Source organism: Triturus cristatus, chromosome 4_2 (assembly GCF_964204655.1).
Source record: "Triturus cristatus chromosome 4_2, aTriCri1.1, whole genome shotgun sequence".
Taxonomy (NCBI): Eukaryota; Metazoa; Chordata; class Amphibia; order Caudata; family Salamandridae; genus Triturus; species Triturus cristatus.
The window spans coordinates 230,911,823-230,931,350 of record NC_140586.1 but is presented as its reverse complement, the minus strand read 5'-3'; the positions used below and the strand labels follow the sequence as shown (position 1 = coordinate 230,931,350).

At 42.3% G+C, this 19,528-nt stretch overlaps 1 protein-coding gene and 1 long non-coding RNA gene across 4 annotated transcripts in view; one reads left to right on the top strand and one right to left on the bottom strand.

Moving 5' to 3' along the window:
* The window catches only part of CIMIP4 (ciliary microtubule inner protein 4), a 317,064-nt gene that overhangs the window by 15,332 nt on the left and 282,204 nt on the right, over window positions 1–19,528 (top strand). The window lies entirely within an intron of this gene.
* LOC146833498 (uncharacterized) lies at window positions 4,428–5,663 on the bottom strand. Its single transcript, XR_014960248.1, has 4 exons — window positions 5,640–5,663; window positions 4,901–4,996; window positions 4,756–4,812; window positions 4,428–4,669 (listed from the first exon to the last, which is right to left on the bottom strand). It is a non-coding gene; the product is annotated as an uncharacterized LOC146833498 (long non-coding RNA).

Genomic DNA, 19,528 nt, shown 5'->3' with positions numbered 1-19,528 from the left:
GGCCCACAATCCCAACATGCAGACATGTGGCAGTTCTGCCTCAGTCTGTTTTAACCGTATTCAAAATAATGAGCGGCCTAAATCTAAAGACAGCTTCAATTTCATTGGCTCTATCAGGGAGAAAGGGAGGGTTGTTAATGAATTTAATGACAGGTTTATCCCTCCCAAGACAAGGTGGAGAGTCATAAGGAATGAAACCAGTAGATATAAGGACACGTTGGCATGGAACACATGCAAAGTGTATTTCCACAGCATGCTGACCTGCTTTGGAGCCACCGTTGGAGCCAAGAGGTCAGCTACCAATGTAAATGAAACACTGGTTTGTTTCGCTTCTTTCTAAGTCTGTAGAAATAATGTAAAAAATAGGCAAGGATATCTTGGCTTTTAGTACTTTACAAATTTGTGATTTTCCTGTCACCACCAAGGGCATGTTGCCTCTATAGGAATGACTGGAAAACTACTAGAAGAAATGGGGTAATGATTAATTTGTTGATAGTCAGTTGCATGCAACTTTATACACATATTATCATAGTGACTGTGCCATTTGCCTCATAGGGGCAATTATCCTTACACTTTCAGTGAAGAAACAATTGTGCCCTCTCAAGAGCAACATACCAGTAGACAACCCAAGAGAAATTAGTGCATACCTTATTCCTATTAACCTTTTAAGAAAAGCTGGAGTAGATTTTTTAGATCCAAGACCTTAAATGTCCTAAAACTGTGGGCAAAGCGAACTTTACCCGTAATACATGTTAGTATTATTGATGCATGATGACTACATGGAGGCCCACCAGAAGGATTCAGCAATGGAGGAGTAAATTATGTGTGGGGGCTTACTAAATTAGGAAAAAGAAAAGGCAACTCCTGCTGCAGTTATAGGGTTCCCAGTTTTCAGTTGCAACTGATTATAACTGATAAAACACTAACAAAGGAAATATTTCCTTTTCTTTTTAAACTGGAAACTCCAGAATTTGTCTCATGTTCGCTACCTTACTGCCATCTGGTAACTGTTTAAGGGCAGTCCTTACCTATACGCACTTCCTTGTGATGGATGCTCCCATAAGCCACCTAATATGACCTTGTGACCATCTGCAAGGTTTTGAGACCCATTAAGACTAACTTCACTCCTGTTTTGGTTGCATGACTCACCCCACATGGCTTCAGCACACTGTTTACTGCATCTTGCTGCGTAGTGGGCAGCAGGTTTGCAAGGAAACTGAGAGCAGCATCGCAGTGCAAGCATTGTCATCCAGATGTCATCCTTACTCATTGAAAGCGGGAGACAACTTTGCTTTCTGGAAGCTCCAGTATCCGGATTGTGGCAACAAAAGTCATAGTGCATACTGATGCTTCCAGAATCAATGCCCTCTCAAAAACACTGCCCCAAACACCTCCACTGTTTTATATTTTGATGGTCTGAAAGTACCATACACTAACATTAACCCTAAGCCCTAACCCTAAAGCCTAAAACACTACCATATACGACTCCTAACCCTAAGCCCTAACTCTAAAGCCTAAAACACTACCATATACTACTATTAACCCTAAGCCCTGAACCTAAAACACTACCATATACGACTCTTAATCCTAAGCCCTAACCCTAAAGCCTAAAACACTCCCATATTCGACTCTTAACCCTAAGCCCTAACCCTAAAGCCTAAAACACTACCATATACGACTCTTAACCCTAAGCCCTAACCCTAAAGCCTAAAACACTACCATATACTACTATTAACCCTAAGCCCTAAAGCCTAAAACCCTCCCCTCCACTACACTCCCCATAAACTACCCTAACCCCTAAAACAGTCCCCTCCACTACACTCCCCACCAACTCCCCTAAAACATTACAAGTACAGCGTCGTCCTTACCTGTCTCTCGTCGTGGTTCCAGCCTTGTCTCCCCGCCGTCCGTGTCCCGGCGCCTGCATTCTACAAGCGCCCGCGATGTAATGGCGGCCGCGATGTAACATCGTGTGTAGTGAACGCACGCGTCGTAACGTTGCGTGCGTTGTGACGGCATGCAACATAAACGCATGTGATGTGACACATGCGTTGTGATGGTCGTTCGCCTCTGAAAAGCATGCATATAGGAGTCGCATCCCCTCATACAAAATCATCAGGGGCAATATCATGAACATCTTCAGTGCCAATACTCAGATCCAGAAGGAGAGCATGCAATGGTTTTGGTGCAACTGTGCAGTTTTTAATGCATACATTAAGACAGTAAATGTACCAATGGCAGCTTGATCAGGCTAAACGGGATCCTAGCGAAAAACATTATGTTAAAAGTGAATCCTTTTATCAGCACCACAGGCAAAAGGTCTACGAAGAGAGTAATTATACCGGGAGGTTCCTCGCGTGGCAGGCCAGGGAGCAGGCTGTAACTAATCAGATAGCCGCATTGAGATGTCCTATAACTGCTTCCCGCTCTGATGACCCGGGAGCTATAGGGGATATAATGTTACAACATTATAGGAACATATACGGCCAACAACAGACCATTGATATGACATATTTGAGAGACTTTTTCCAGAGACATGAATGGCCCGTACTTTCAGATATTGAACAAATTAGTATGGTGAGTCCTTTCACAAAAGAAGAACTGGGGGATGTCATTAAAAATCTCCAGAATGGTAAAGCCTGTGGCCCGGACGGCCTCCCGGCTGAATTTTTAAAAATCTTTCCTAGCACCATTTCGGATAATCTTTTGTTGTTGGCCATCTCAATTTTAGAGGGTGGGTTAATACCATTGTCATTCAGAAATGGAAATATAGTCCGTTTTTTAAAAAAAGGTAAAGATAGTGAAGACCCTAATTTGTATCGTCCCATCACGCTCTTAAATTCTGACTATAAAATAATTAGTAAACTCTTAGCCAATTGTTTTAATCGATTTGCCTCGCACCTGATCCATCCTGATCAAAAAGGTTTTATCGCCGAGAGGCAGCGCGGCACCAATACGCACTATTTAGAGGAAGCACTTGATTATTTTGAGACTTGGAAGATACCAGCTCTGGTCCTCTTATTGGATGCCGAGAAGGCATTTGACCTAGTTGTTTGGGAGACCTTATTTTTTATTCTGGCAAATTTCGGCATACCTCCCAAAATCACTGGGTTGGTTCAGAAATGATACTTGAATGCAGAAGCTAACATTATCATTAATGCCACGGAGGTAGGCCAAGTCAAGGTTAAACGGGGGACTAGACAAGGCTGTCCATTGTCCCCGGTGTTATTCTCCTTTTTTATTGAGCCATTGGCGATAGCTATTAGGAACAGTATGGATATTTGCCCTCCACTGCCAACTATGGCAAAATTGAAATTATACGCCAACGATATCATGCTCATTATAGAGACTGAGAAGGAGGTTCAAGAAAAAGCTTTTGAGATCATTGAGCAATTTGAGTCGCTAAGGGGATATAAAATAAACATTTTTAAAAACTGAAATTATACAGTGTGGTGGTGCATCAATGGATTTACATCTCGATATTCTTGCTTGTCTAAAAACACAATACCGAAAAGATATCTGGGTGTTTATTTTACGGCGCGAATTTCTGAATTATATGATTTCAATTTCACCCCACCTCCGCGAAAAGTCCAGGATTTATTCTTCTGATGGAATTCTCTTCCATTAACCATTTTGGGCAGGGCTGCATTGATTATAATGTCTCTTCTTCCGCTGTTTAATTTCCTTTTCTCTGTGATTCCCTGTGTTTTAATGACCTATTTTTTTGCTAAACTAGAGTCTATGTTTACATCTTTATTGTGGGGGAAGAAGGTCCCCTGAATTGCACTTAGCACTTTATATGAGGAGCTGGAAAATGGTGGATTAGCTCTCCCTAATTTTAGGGATTATTATTTTGCATATTTTGCACAATATATGTCCAGATTTAAGCCGAAATGACAATCTTGTCTTTTTATTAATTATTTTATGAACTTAATCTGCAAAGAGAATCAGATCCACTGCCCACTAACAATCGTTAAATCTCCTAAATTAGTACGGTATAAGTGTATACAGTGGTTTTTCCATAAACGCCAGGCCTTTTATAGAAGATATTCTATTCCCGCAATTAACTCAACTCCGTTATCTGGTCTTATCTCACTATCTGGGATCAGAGATTCGTCTGTCATTACACAAAAATGTTTCACAAAAAACAATGGGGAACCCTGCGTCCCTCAGAACCTGGGTACCAACAACAAAACTACAGTGGTTCCGTAGGGTGTAAGACTGATTTCTTCACAACATTATATACTTTTTCAATAGTATCACTCAATTTAGATACCCAAAAGGAACACATGCGAAAAATACTTCATGTATGTCAAATTCAATCAGAATATTTATTTTAATTAAATTTCTCAGGCTGTCAAAAATAAACAGTGACATATAGTCCAGTGAAATAAGTGCTCAGTGACTGTAGTGAAGTGAATGCATTATATACAGGTGCAGATAAAATATATACAAATATTCACAATAGGCTTACAATTTAACAAGAGAAGGGGTCAGAACAAGTGTGATCAATGTCTCCGGTAGAGGGCAAGAATGCTCATTATTCAAAACCAAGAGACTCGATATTGCTTAGCCAACGTGTAACGCCGACGTTTCGACCCTGACGACAGCCTATTTCATAGATGTCATGGCGGGTCTTCCTCAATGCTAGGGAGTAGATGTAGACAGCCTAAAGATAAGGAAAATGTGTCAGAGCATGTGTTCCCAGCCTATGGCGTCAAATGATTGGCGCCACCATCAGGCTGAGTTGCTCACCCAAATTGAGGTCTGAATTTCTCAAATGAAACTCTTCTTCTTGAGTCTGACGAATATCTAAAATGAATGGGAAAGGATTAATCTACCCATTCATGATGCGTCTATTTGTAACAGTTCTTATATGAAGTTCAAACCCAGGTCTTACCTGATATGAATCAGTGACCAACGTAATCCTTAATTACGCTATTGATGAAGACTGGGAACTAAATAAATGATCCCTTTTTCCAAAGGCGTGCAATTTCTGAAATTTAAAAGACACACAGGGTTTTATAAGCAGTTCAGTTCAATAGTGGGTAGCGCTCATCTAAGTTTGCAATGCTAAAAGGGTCAACATTTTTTTAAGGCATGTGATTGCATAAAAATCATGAGTTTAATTTCAAAAGTGGTTGGATACAAGCAGCGCTTATCTGGGTCTGCAGTGGTTAAGGGAGCCCACTCACCCAATGGTGCATCCCCTGTAGACGGCAGTCTTGAATGAAATAGCCGTTCCCTGGTTGTTCAAAACAGTGAAGTCAATTAGCGCGGACCAATGCACGACGTGCTCGCGTGCATGGAGGTGCCGCCGCTAAGTACAGTTAAGACTATGACGCTTAATTTAAAAACAAAAGCACAGAGTTTTACTAATGTGAGCAACGCTCATCTACACCTACCGCCGCTAAGTACAGTAGAAGGTTATGACACTTGATTTAAAGTCAAAAACACAAGGTTTTACTTCGGTGAGCGGTTAGAATGTGAGCAACGCTCATCTATACATGCAGTACTAGTAAAGGCACCACTTTTGCGAGGCATGTGATTTCCAAATTTATAAAGCGGTTTAGTTCAAATGTGGGCAGCGCTTATCTAGGCCTACAGTGCTGTGGGAATTCCTGAGGGAGCCCACTTACCTAATGGTTCGTCCTTCGTGAACGGCAGTCTTGAATGAGATTGCCGTTCTCGGGTCATTTAAAGCAATAAAGCCCAGTAGCGTGGACCAATGCACGACGTGCTCGTGTGTGTGATGGTGCCGCCGCTAAATGCAGTTGAGGCTGTGATGCTTCGTAAAGGAGCCTGTTAAAACTATGGCGCTTCATAAAGGGGCAATCAAGGCTAATTACGAAATATATATACATTTGAAATACAATAATGATGGCACTTCGTAAAGGAACATCAGGTTCAATTACGGGATATGCATATTTAAATTACAATTATGATGAGGAACATATACTCCCCTCCTGCGCTCATTGGACTTTTTCAGGTCAATAACACACAGTTATAGCATTTTATCAGACCAATACTGTTCCCAGATATTCCAAAATTCTAATCTTTTACTAGGTGTACCAGCTCTGTCCAGCAGATTTATTCTAAGCACAGAATTTAGCCATTCTTCCTCTGTAGGTAACAAAGTATTAATCCATTTAATACATATTTCACGCCTTGTGACTAGTATCAGTAAAAAGAGTATGTTTCTTTGTTTTTTACTAAAACTGGGTCTTCCACTGTCATCTAGCTCCACCCCAAACAATACTAATTGGGCGCTTACCTGTATTTCTTGATGGAATACCTCTGAGAGTGTCTTACCCACTTTTTCCCAAAAGATCGGAAGTCGGGGGCACTGCCAGAACATGTGGATGTCATCAGCTTGTTCTTCATCACATTTAGGGCATCGCTTCACCCCTCCTTTTTTCAATTTTGACAGCTTCTTGGGTGACCAATATGCTCTATGCAAAGTAAATAGATAATTCTTTTTGAGAGGTGCAGATTTAATGACATCCCCACATGCAGCCGCAGATACTTGTCATAATAAGGATACATCCAGAGACTGCAGCGCTTTCCCCCAGATCTCGCTGAGTAGGGTGAATTCCTCTCGACCGTCATCGATAAGTGCCCAATATCAAAATGCTACCTCTTTCTTCACAAATTCCCCTTGGAATTTCGACTCCAGTTCTGGATTTCCTGCCCCGTCTTTTTCCAAGGATTTAACCCAACTTGTAAGTTGGTAATGTTTAAACTTAGGCAGACCCCTGTTAGACAGTACTGACAGTTGATCCCAGTCAACGATTGTGGACCCAGACAATATCTGACCTCATTCCACTACTCCGCCTTCTCTTAGCGGTACTGATAACGCATCCTTTAGACATTCCAGCGTTCCAGGCGAGTCCCAAATTGGGGTGTGTTGACAATAATTGGGGATCTTCCACAGACACCTTATCTGAACTCACATTCTGATAGCCGCTCCCAGAATTTTTAGTTTGATTGTCTTGAAAAGTTTTGTGTGGCCGAATTTGTACAAAAAATGGCTTCCTTCTGGACCTATCATTGCTTGCATGTAACATGGATAAGAGCAGTATTCCTTGAATAAATACTCTGATGTTTTTTAAATGAAAGGCCCTGTAGTATCGGAACAGATCCGGGCTGGCTATTCCTCTATGCTCCTGTTTTCTCCTTATCTTCTTCCACGAGATTCTAGCCCCTCTCAAGACCCAAATAAAACTGCTAATATCGCCCTGCATTTTACTAACCCAGTCTTTTTCAAACTCAAGTGGTATCGAGTTAAAGACATACGTGAATCTAGGTAAAATCATCATCTTTTTTAAAAAATGTATTAATATTTTTATTAAACTTTTGCACAATACAATCTTGTTGCACGGTGTACTTTCAGAACATAAGCATGTAAAACATAAGGCGGTCAGTTTACAAATAAAAGAGAGCTCTGATAAGAGGTGTGACACTCAGGTGGGATGCCAGTAAAATGAACATGCTTTGGACACTCAGTACTACCTCTTAGCGCAGGCGTGGAGTACTGAAAGGCAAAGATCAATGGTGCCATGGCGATGAAGATTACACAGCAGGGGATACATAGCAGAAAGCGAGTTAGGTTTTAGGCAAAGGTTCACTACTATCTGGTATGTCGACACCCACAACATTCGTGTCAGTCGTTCTAGTGGACAGATATGTAGTGTAAAGGGCCCAGAAGATCTTGGGCCGACTCCGCGGAGGAAGAAGTTCGCTAAAGTTCTCAGTCTGCGTGCTGCAGTCAAGCATATCGTGTGACCACTGTGCCATAGTGGGTGTAGGGCCTCTAGACCAGCTAATCGCAACCCTGCGCTTCGACACAAGAAGTCCCATGTTGAACAGTCTACGAATGGCCTTGGGAGTCTGCTTGGAATATCCCAAAAGGGCCAGTGCGGGATCCGGAGACAATGTCGAACCAGTTATAGCCCCCAATTCACAGAAAACCGAGTCCCAAAATGTATACACCCCCGGGCAAGACCAGGCGAGATGCAGAAAGTCAGCGAACTCCGCGTGATAAAACCATCATCTTTACCAGATTAGAACGACCCAAAAATGACAACGGGAGACTTTTCCATGCATTGAGAAGTTTTTTGGACTCTGTTTTAATTTTATTAAAATTAATTTGCGCGATCCTCTTAACCTCTCCCACAATCAAAATCCTTAGATATCTTATTTGGTGTTTTACCAAGGGGTCATTACTCTGAGTATTCCAGCACATGATCTCAGTCTTCTGCTGCTTTATCTGATAACCTGATAAGCGGCCAGACTGCTTCAGTGTTTCTATTATTCTTGGGAGAGAACCATTCAGGTCATCTGTGAATACCATTAAATCATCCGCATAAAGTGCGACCATTTTCCTCCAGTTCCCATACCTGAAGGGGGATATGTGTAGAATTCATCTCAAGGCACTAGCTAAGGGCTCTATATAAAAATTAAACAACAAGGGAGAAAGAGGGCACCCTTGCCTGGTTCCTCTTTCTATATATATCTTGTCTGTAAGGGACCCATTAACTAGTACACATGAGGTTAGAGATCTATATAGAACTCGTACTGCTCTTACAAAGTTGCTACCCAGCTTATAAGCCTCCAAGGTATTGTGTAAAAAGCTCCAACTGACCCTATCAAATGCCTTGGCGGCCGTATATGATCTATTAGAATATATGGCATTTAAGAAACCTGGGGAATAGAATTTTCTTTTAGCCTCTATCAAGGGTATCGACCTGGAAAGTAAAGTACAAGGAAAGTAAAGGATGCAGACAGCCACGGCTGCGGTCTGTGCAGTTGGATGATGGGTCAGAGATGACCTCATTTTTTTATTTTTTTTAAATGTATTTTTATTTGCTTTTCAGAACATTCATACAAACAATGCGATCAAAGCCCAGCACTTACAGGAGGCATAGCAAGGCACTGCTTCGTACCGTCAATTCTAATCTGTACTAACAGTGGTATAGCTCCCCCTACAACCCTGTGGAGTAGTCCCCTGTAATTCCTCCAGCCAGTGTCCACCTTCCGGCAGCTGGCTCAGGTATAATTCACGGATGCTTCACTCACAAGGCTCCTTGGTGCTATCGATACCAGTAAACCAAAACCTAGTTACTACCCTATAGTATGACCCTCCCCTCGCCCCCCATCCCCTTCCCTCCCCCCCCTCCGGCATGATTTATTGAGTGGATACATGTCAAGGCACCCACTTCTTCCACTCTACCCCACAAGCTTTCCCAACACAGGAGCACCGGCAACCCAAATACAACAATGTCCGACTCTACCCCGCACTCCAAACTCAACCCAGGGGAAGGAAGGACCTGCCCCTCCTCCATTTCTGAGGCCGCATCTGTCTCAGAGCCGGCAGCCTTCAAAAGTTCTGTCAGTGCGCCCCAGGCCCGGGCCAAATCCAGCGCCCTATCGCTATGAGCGCGGGTAGCCGCCTGCACCCGAAGGACCGTCTCACAATCTGCCCACCTGGTAAATTCTGCCCTCCATTTCTTCAATCTCGGTCCCCGCTGCGACTTCCAATTAGCAGTAATTTCCCGTTTGGCTAGCACCAACCCAAGGTCTATAAATTTACTGGTTATTTTCGTCTTGGAGGTGTGGGGAAACCAGTGCAACAAGCATGGGCCCATATCGAGTTCGAACTCCCTGCCTGTGATGGTACAGAGCAACGACCACACCTCCTCCCAGTAAGCCCTGATCTGTGGGCAACCCCAAAGCATATGGCAAAGATCAGCCCCCTCCGCACGACAGCGGGGGCAGGGCGCCATAGTAGTGTGAAAGTAGCATTGAACCTTAGCTGGGGTTAGATAAGCTCGGTGTAAAATAAAAAATTGGATCTGCTGGAATCGGGCGTTTCTAGAACACTTCCAAGGGCGCTCGAGCAGTTCAGCCCACGCTTTATCGGGGTCAGAGATGACCTCATACAAACAATTTACTCTGCCTGAGCCTTTTTTGTTTCATTTTGTACGTCCTTCCCACTAAGTTGGATACAGGCTTGTGTCCCACTTTATTTGTTTCTTGCTGAATTTTGTGTATACTTAATCAACTATTTATTAAAAACACCTGTCCGGCTGGACAGCTGTAAAATATAGTACTGATTGGGTCTATATTTATGGTTTGCTCTCATTAGGGGAACAACCTTTACAACGCAACTTTTACAACGCACTACACTTACAACGCATTTTTTACAACTCAAAATCCATTACAACGCATGACATTACAACGCATGACACTACAATGCATTTTTCAAAACTACCTTTACAACGCATTCCATTACAACGCATACTACCATTACAACGCATACCATTACAACGCATAATATTACACTACACTATCCAACACTTACCCTACTGTTGCACCCCCTGGAGTTAGAATAGTAATTTTTACCCCTATACTATCCAACACTTACCCTACTGTTGCACCCCCTGGAGTTAGAATAGTAATTTTTACCCCTATACTATCCAACACTTACCCTACTGTTGCACCCCCTGGAGTTAGAATAGTAATTTTTACCCCTATACTATCCAACACTTACTCTACTGTTGCACCCCCTGGAGTTAGAATAGTAATTTTTACCCCTATACTATCCAACACTTACCCTACTGTTGCACCCCCTGGAGTTAGAATAGTAATTTTTACCCCTATACTATCCAACACTTACCCTACTGTTGCACCCCCTGGAGTTAGAATAGTAATTTTTACCCCTATACTATCCAACACTTACCCTACTGTTGCACCCCCTGGAGTTAGAATAGTAATTTTTACCCCTATACTATCCAACACTTACCCTACTGTTGCACCCCCTGGAGTTAGAATAGTAATTTTTACCCCTATACTATCCAACACTTACCCTACTGTTGCACCCCCTGGAGTTAGAATAGTAATTTTTACCCCTATACTATCCAACACTTACCCTACTGTTGCACCCCCTGAAGTTAGAATAGTAATTTTTACCCCTATACTATCCAACACTTACCCTACTGTTGCACCCCCTGGAGTTAGAATAGTAATTTTTACCCCTATACTATCCAACACTTTCCCTACTGTTGCACCCCCTGGAGTTAGAATAGTAATTTTTACCCCTATACTATCCAACACTTACCCTACTGTTGCACCCCCTGGAGTTAGAAAAGTAATTTTTACCCCTATACTATCTAATACTTACCTTAAATGCAATTTAATATCATGCGTTGTAATGGTATGTGTTGTAAAGGTAGTATGCGTTGTAATGGAAATGCGTTGTAAAGGTAGTTTTTAAAAATACGTTGTAGTGTCATGCGTTGTAATGGAATGCGTTGTAATGGATTTTGCGTTGTAAAAAATGCGTTGTAAGTGCATGCGTTGTAAAAGTGTGCGTTGTAACGACATACATCCCTCTCATTAATCCTTTTCTAGGAACCACTGTCTTTAGAAATAATTCATTACCCAAGGTCCCTGACCAACTTTATTTGGGTTCCCATGTTCTTCATAACATTGTGTCCTTTAATGGATGCCCTAGTTAATGCTGAAAAAACCTTTGACTTAGTAAGATGGGACTATTTATGGGTTGTTCTCCACTATTCTGGATTTTCCTCACAATTAAGACCATCCAAGCATGGTATACTAAACTGAAAGCATGTGTAATTATTAGTATTCAATTAAGTACATTTTTTTATATCAAGCATAAGACCCGCCAGAAATGCTCATTTTTCACCCCTGTTATTCTCGGTTTTCATAGAGCCTCTTACTGTTAGCCTGCAAGTCAGTCCCATCATATGTCTTGTGCTATTAAATCCTTCACTGCCAGCCTTTTCATGGTGGGGCTCCGCCATAAAAAGGTTGGGTGACCGGGAGCTCAAAATAAGCTGAGCAGGAGTGCACTAGTTCCTGCTCAGCATAATGCGTTGTGGCGCTCTTGCGTCAACCGTTGATGAGATTTTCAAAGTCGCAATCGGCAAAACAGTGGACCGCCACTCCTGGGCCACCACGAGTCTGGCGTTCTTGCGACCGACAGGCTCGTAATCAGGCCCTTAGGTCCAAAGCCAAACTGCTTCAATATCTTCCATGAATCTTCCATGTATTAAACCAATAAACTTTGTTGAATGCATTAGCGGAATAAATCATGTAAACTGCAAGAGGTATCTTACATATAGCTTCTAACTCAGTCCATCAGTCTAACTCAGTGTGTAAGTTCGCCCACCTCCCATCCGGGGATAAACCATTTTTGAGCTATATTTATAAGGACACAGACGTGCCCACACAACCTTGAAGCTAAGATGCTTCAGAAAACCTGTGCATCACAATTCAATAGAGAGATTAGCCTATATGTCTTGCATTTCGTACAACCTTTATCTGGCTCCAATATCAATTAAACAGTGACATTTTGACAGGTATCAGGTGTCTTATTCCCATTCGTTACAATATTAAACACATCAGGCCAAAGATGTAAAATGTAATCAATAAAACATTTATATATTCTGTTGGTAGGCCATCAGGACCCGTGACCTTGCTTTACTTAAGTCCATCTATAGCAGTTTTAGGTCTCACCCTCAGACAGCTTTTTGCTGTCTGTGTTGAAAAACCTATTGTGTACAGGTCAAAACCTACAGTACAGTGGGCTTTTGACCAGCAAATTGCTTACCATTGGCTGTCTTTCTTGTCACTCTCTCAATTTGCTTGTAATTCAATGGTTTTATTTCCCCCTTCTTGTGTTTGTCCCTCCCCTTGACTTGCATCCTTCCTCTGCTCACATTCAGGTAACCACTTTTTTCTTTTTACTTTCATCACCCATGAGATTGCATATGTTTTCTTTTTTTTAAATTCTTTTTATTGAAAACCAAAACTCAGGCTTCGCACATCATATGACGGTAATATGGTTGATGTGCAATACATGCACAGTGAGCCTCAATAGTTCTAACAACTCCTCTACAATATCGAAACTCACAGGTACGGTGCTTTTATGGCCAATCAAATCAGCCTACATGTTCTGCCCTCTCCTTCCCCCTGTCCTGAATTCCCTCCCGCAATCTCTAAGCATATCCTTTCTTTGTCTCCCATGTGTGCTGCTTCCCCCCCCTCAAATGGATGCGCTCCTTGTTGCTTTCTCCTACCCCTACCTGTAGCTCATCCATTGCTTCCCCATCTCTCATGCATTTATTTGGTTTTTTAAATTTATTTTATTCTCAAGTGCCTCATTGATCCAGCGCCCACCTCCCCAGGGATCCACCTGCGTTTACATCCCCCATGTGCTCCTTCTTAGCTCAGATCGCATACTTCCCCATCTTTCTTTCTAAAAAATAAATATTTTTATTTTTGTTTAAAATGCCCTGTAGTTGCCATTTGCTGCCTGGCCGCTTCTTTTTTCAAGAGTGCTTTTTTTGCAAGTGTAAATCACTTTTTTTTAATTTACTGCTCCAATATTGCCATCAACGATCTTTGAATGGTAAATAAAAATAATTTACAAATTGAAAGCTGCGTCGTACTGTATGTATGTGAATGATTGGTGATGTAAATGCACTCATACATCATCACAGTGACTCACTGAAGCTCAATGATTCATATGTGCGCATCTGTGGTGAAACTTGCATGAATATGAGTTGGGAGACATCGTTTACAACGAATGCGCTACAGCGCATTCCATTACAACACAAGTAGTTACAATGACTTGCTGTAGGGGGCCGAAGGTGTTGGATTTAAAATCCAACACCCTACCTACTGTTGCACAGACTGGAGTTGTAAACTCTACTATTCCAACATCCAGCGCCCCCTACTGCAAGTCGTTGTAACGACTTACGTTATAATGGTTTACGATGTAACAATGCGGTTGTTGTAACAATCGCGTTGTAATAGAATGCATTGTAGCGCATTTGTTGAAGCATCGCATACTCTATGAGTCAATCAATAATTTTGTCTTTTTCTTTATTTTTGCACATCACCAGCAAAAATCTTTTTTATTTGCTGATACTACCAAAGGCAATCATGAAGCTAATAGGTCGAAAAGGTAAGACCAATTCTCAATGCCAATGCTTGTTCTTTACTAATATGATTATTGGACTTTTACCTCCGTTTAGTGATTTGAAGTGAGTCTAGGTAAACCAAGTGGTTTTATCCTCTTCTTAGTCGGACCATCACCTGTCTTCTTAATAAACCTGTTTGAAATATTCCAAAAAGGTAGACCAATTTTCAAACCTTGGTGATGCTCCATTAGATGAGACAGAATTTGTAACGTCTCCTATATGGATGAAAGATCTATCTTTGCTGTACATCCAAGCTAAAAGTTATCTATAAAGCTTGCTGGATTCAAAATGCTGAAGCTTACTGACCTCCCACTTCCTTCTACCCATCTCATCTATCTTACTGTTAAATTCGGTGTGTGTCTTTTCCAACTTTGATGTCTTATATCTTCTAAGTCCAACATCTAGAGAGGAGTCCATTGACTTAGCTTCCAAATTTTTTTAGCCCTGACTTTAGAACTTTTATGCGCTTATTGACTGCCAGAGCCTTCTGGGTCTGCAATTGCCTTATGGCAATATTTCATGGTTCCCTGTAAAATATAGATTTCAACATTATAATAAGAGCCCAAAGCCAATCGGCAGAGCTTTACCATCGTCAGGGCTACTAGCACTACCTGGCATGGACAACCAAGTTATACAAAAAGGTTTCTAAATGATGTGACAAATATCTTCAATTGCGCACCACATTCTTTGGCAGTATTATTTTCACCTATTTGATGTAGAAACCAAAGATTTTTGTGAAATCTGCAAATTATTCAAATGTGATAACTCCATGAATATGTAGTACACTCTGCAAACTTAGAATAGCATACATTCACTATTCCTCACCCCCTGGTCGCTGTTTTACCCACACTTTTTTCATGAAAAGTAAACCAAAATATTCTAATCCCAATCAATGTCCATCGCTAGATGCACTTCAAAATGTTAATTTTTTTTCATATTCACTACGCCAAAATAAACATATCATAGAACAATAAGCACAAAGAGTAACAATTTTAATATGCACCTATTTACGATTCCAGGGTTCTGGTGACATTTGCAAATCCCCTGTTACCTCTTCTAATTAATCTACTTAACTCCTCTGTGTAACCACCAAACGCCCAACACACAAGTTATTATTATTTTTTTTTTAATTGAAATTTTGTACAGACATATGCATGGTTTAGACATCAAACCATACAGTTTTCCATTCAGATTTACAACTCAACATTGCACAGTGGTAGACCAGATCAGATCAATATTGTGGCACAACTAATTATCCATAGGCGCTCCAATGACATGCTCATATGGTAACATAAAAACTAAAAAAAACAAGACAGTACAATCAGTGTAATCATAGATACACATAGTGTTGATGGGCATATATGCGAGTACATGCAGAAATCACGATGATGCTTTATGACAAATAGAATACAGGGTATGACGGGTGTACCAGCATTTATGCAGGATACCAGGGAACACACACATTTTAACATTTCAAAAATTTACCAAATCTTCTTCAAAAACGGAAGAGTCTAATACAGAATCATGTGGTCATTACATTAATGGTGGGCCAGGGTTTTAAATCAACTCCCCTCAGATACTTGCTGTTACTTTAATTCAAAGTGTACTTATATCTCACATTTGCAAGCTATTCAAAGTCCCATTCTTTATCTAAAATCACAACACAGAAGTACAAGGGCATCACTTTAAAAGGAGATTGATATGGATGTGATGTTGTCACTGTCATGAAGCAGGGGAGCGACCGGGGTTTGTCACAAACTGTACCTAGAGTCATGAGGATGGACAGAGTGATCCAGGCAGAGAGTGGTGTGCCCTTGTGAGTGTAGGGTGAGTAACCTGCTCGTGTGACTGTAGGGCAAGAAGTGTGCTCCTGTGACTGCAGAGTGAGAGTTGTGCCACAAGAGCAGAGGTGTTATGTTAAAAATATTCATCAAGCGCACAACCACTCTAGGTTTCTTGGCATTAAGTTAATGTGAGCTAGAAGGAAAAAAGAGGTAGAACAAATCAAATCTGAAGACTAAGGGGGCCAGTTTATTTCCTGGTGGACGACCAGGGCGATGGAGTAAATTACTCTGTCACCCTGGTGGACGGATCCCCGCCAGATCTATAAATGACCACCAAGCCGCTGTTACTGCGTTTTTTTAATGCATTTGGCTGTTTGACGCGGGCACCCGCCAACATGACACAGACTTGCAGCAAAGAGTTTCCTTTTTTATTTTCAAAAAGAACATTCAGGAACGGTGTAGGAAAGTAGGATCTGCTTTTATGGTTACCCCCACTATTTTGCCTGGTGCTGTGCTGTTTCTGACTATGCTGACTAGGATCCAGCTAATCAGGACCCCAGTCTCTGTGCTTTCTCCCCTAAATTGGTATGGTAAGTACTTAGGTACATCCCAGATTGGACACTGGTGTATCCTTATCAGTCCCTAGTATATGGTACTAAGGTACCCAGGGCATAGGTACACCAGGGGTCCCCCATCGGCTGAGACATGTATTGTACCAGCCACGGGTGATCACTCAAACTGTAACTACAGGCCTGCCATTGAAGGTTTCCCTATATCTGAGGTCACTGCACTTAAAACCTATAAGCCACTCCTAAAGCAGGCCTTTCAATCCTGAAGGGAAGGTGCTCAGTTCTACGTGTGAGGGTGCCCCTGCATGAGCAGGACAACCCTACAACCTTTGAAGTCCTTTCTCCAGGGTTGTAAGTGCATCAGCCATTACAATACATAGAGTGGCCATGCGTCATTACACAATGACCATCTCTAAACTAGCTGTGACGAACCCTGCCATGTTTGGTGTCAAACGGGTTGAAATCATACCCTCAGAACACAAAAAAGGAAGGGTCCAAGGGAATGTTTAAAGACCTGGACAGACTCAATCCCCTGTTCAATAGTCAATAATACAAAAAAGGTCTGTCAGTCTAAGTGTTGAGCAAGGTCAACAAAGAGATAGATAAAGAGATAGATGTAGATGTAAAGCATGAGAGAGAAAAACCTTAGAGTGCTGATTGGTTGTAAAGGATTTCCATCAATAACCAGTGATTGGTAGGTGTCATCATCTGGATATCCGACCTTCCCACCACTATAAATCACTCCAACCTGGAGTATTATGTGTGGTATCGGTGTTAACCAGAGCACTTGGATAAAGCCCGGGAAGGGGGAAGGAAAGAAGACAGCCAAGTCACTGGCTTAGGCAAGATGTGCAGGTATATACCGAAAAATTATATATGAAATAGTGCAGTGCAGTAAAGTGAAAATGTTAAAAAAGGATTTAGAGGAAGAAGGTAGTTTAATACAAGATATTCCTACTAATCCTTCAGTCTATATAAGTTTATCTGGTTAGCACGAGAAGTAAGCCTCACCTCACCCGGAATAGACTCAGGTTTAAAGGAGGCCCCGCCCTCTCCGTCGGTGCCTCGGAGTAGGTCTGAGCCGTGTGGGAGGTGACCTGAGTGCACGAAGAAGTTATACACCACAAAAGGTTGTATTTTAAATAGTCACTGTTCCTTTTTCACACTTTATTGTTGCAGTAGCAATTAATAGTTTACAAGGTCCTGACGAAAGCCATTTGACCATGGGGTCATGCAGGCTGAAACATGTTGACCACATTGTTAGACAGCTTATTTGTTAAAAGCTGTTTCTGCACCATTTTTAACTAAGGATTAGTAGGAATATCTTGTATTAAACTACCTTCTTCCTCTAAATCCTTTTTTAACATTTTCACTTTACTGCACTGCACTATTTCATATATCATTTTTCGGTATATACCTGCACATCTTGCCTAAGCCAGTGACTTGGCTGTCTTCTTTCCTTCCCCCTTCCCGGGCTTTATCCAAGTGCTCTGGTTAACACCGATACCACACATAATACTCCAGGTTGGAGTGATTTATAGTGGTGGGAAGGTCGGATATCCAGATGATGACACCTACCAATCACTGGTTATTGATGGAAATCCTTTACAACCAATCAGCACTCTAAGGTTTTTCTCTCTCATGCTTTACATCTACATCTATCTCTTTATCTATCTCTTTGTTGACCTTGCTCAACACTTAGACTGACAGACCTTTTTTGTATTATTGAAATCATACCCTCACACTGTAAACGGTGTGGGAGGTAAGATTCCATGCTCCCGGTACCAGTCTTCTAGACCTGTACAGCATAACCTGGCTGCTGCCGACCAGAGACACGATTCTGCCCTTCTACTGCTTAGCCAAGCTTGAGCAGGGGAGGACAGAACAATAGGTATCCTGTCACAGGGAGATGTGACCAACTCTTAGACAGGGTTTAGTGTATTGGGGCCGGGTGGGAGCGCTTGCCAGTACCACTTAGTCTGCTTAAGGGGCACACTTGCATAGTCCAGTTCAAACCAGCTCAGGGAGCTGTTGGCTCACACTCTGGTGTGAAACTGAACCAAGAACATGGGAGTATCCTCCCCGATGTCCGACCCCTCCCCTGGGAGGGAACCCTGAATCGTCCCAACCCTTTTCTTAGGGTACTTAAGGGCTAAAAAAGATAATGCCCCAGTCACCATGGGAGTCATCTCCCATGGCGAGGGGGACATGATTTACTTTTTACTGTCTCTCACCACCAGGGATTGCCTGGCGGTGATGGACAGTAAAAAATGGCTATATGTCCGCCAATCCCAATTGTGCAGATAGAAATATAGCAAATTCTCCGATGACCTTTACTCAGTCGGGCCGTTGGAAAAGTTTGACCATGGCAGTGATGGAGTAATCACTGCTGTGATGAAACGCAAGGTCGGTACGCATCAAATTCGGGCGGGTGCACCACTGTGTTGGTGGGTGGCGATGAAACTCAATCAATGTTGCAATGGAGATTCCTCTCCGCCAACATGTAAATCAAGCCCTTAGTCAGTGAAGGCAGGAAGGAAAACCGAAATCAAGAAGAAAGCCCAATTTTGAGGGAGCTTCTAAATGGCAGAAGAGATTTATCATTTAGGGTTACAAGAGTGCCTCCGGGAGTGCCGAATGAGTAGTGTGCACGTGGGAGTGGTGGGTGAATGTTTTGCACATGTGTGCACATGGTGAGGGGTGTGTCCCTGTGAATGCAGTGTGAGGTGAGTCTGTGTGAGTGTAAGGTGACGTGCACCCCAGTGTGTGCAGCTCGAGAAGTGTGTCAAATGGGTGTAGGTTAACTGTGTGTGAGTGCAGAGTGAGTTGGGGATTTGCAGACATTTCACTGCGTGGCAAATAGCAACAAACTTCTGTCGACACAGTGTTTGTCCCGCAGCGATTGGTGTTTTCTCTTAATGGGGGTGTCCCCCCCGTACCCACACTCCTTTCCAACCTGCCGACTGGCATTTCTCCACCTACAAATACAGTACTGTTTACTTAGGAGTTGCAGGGCAGGCAGCAAAATGTCTGTCGGCAGGAACGACACAGCACAAAGTCAGCTTTGTAACTCTGTGAGTGCAGGGTAAGCTGAGTCAATGCAGGGTGAGATGTGAAACCATGTGAGCACAGGGCGATTTATGTGGCTGTTTAAGTGCGGGAT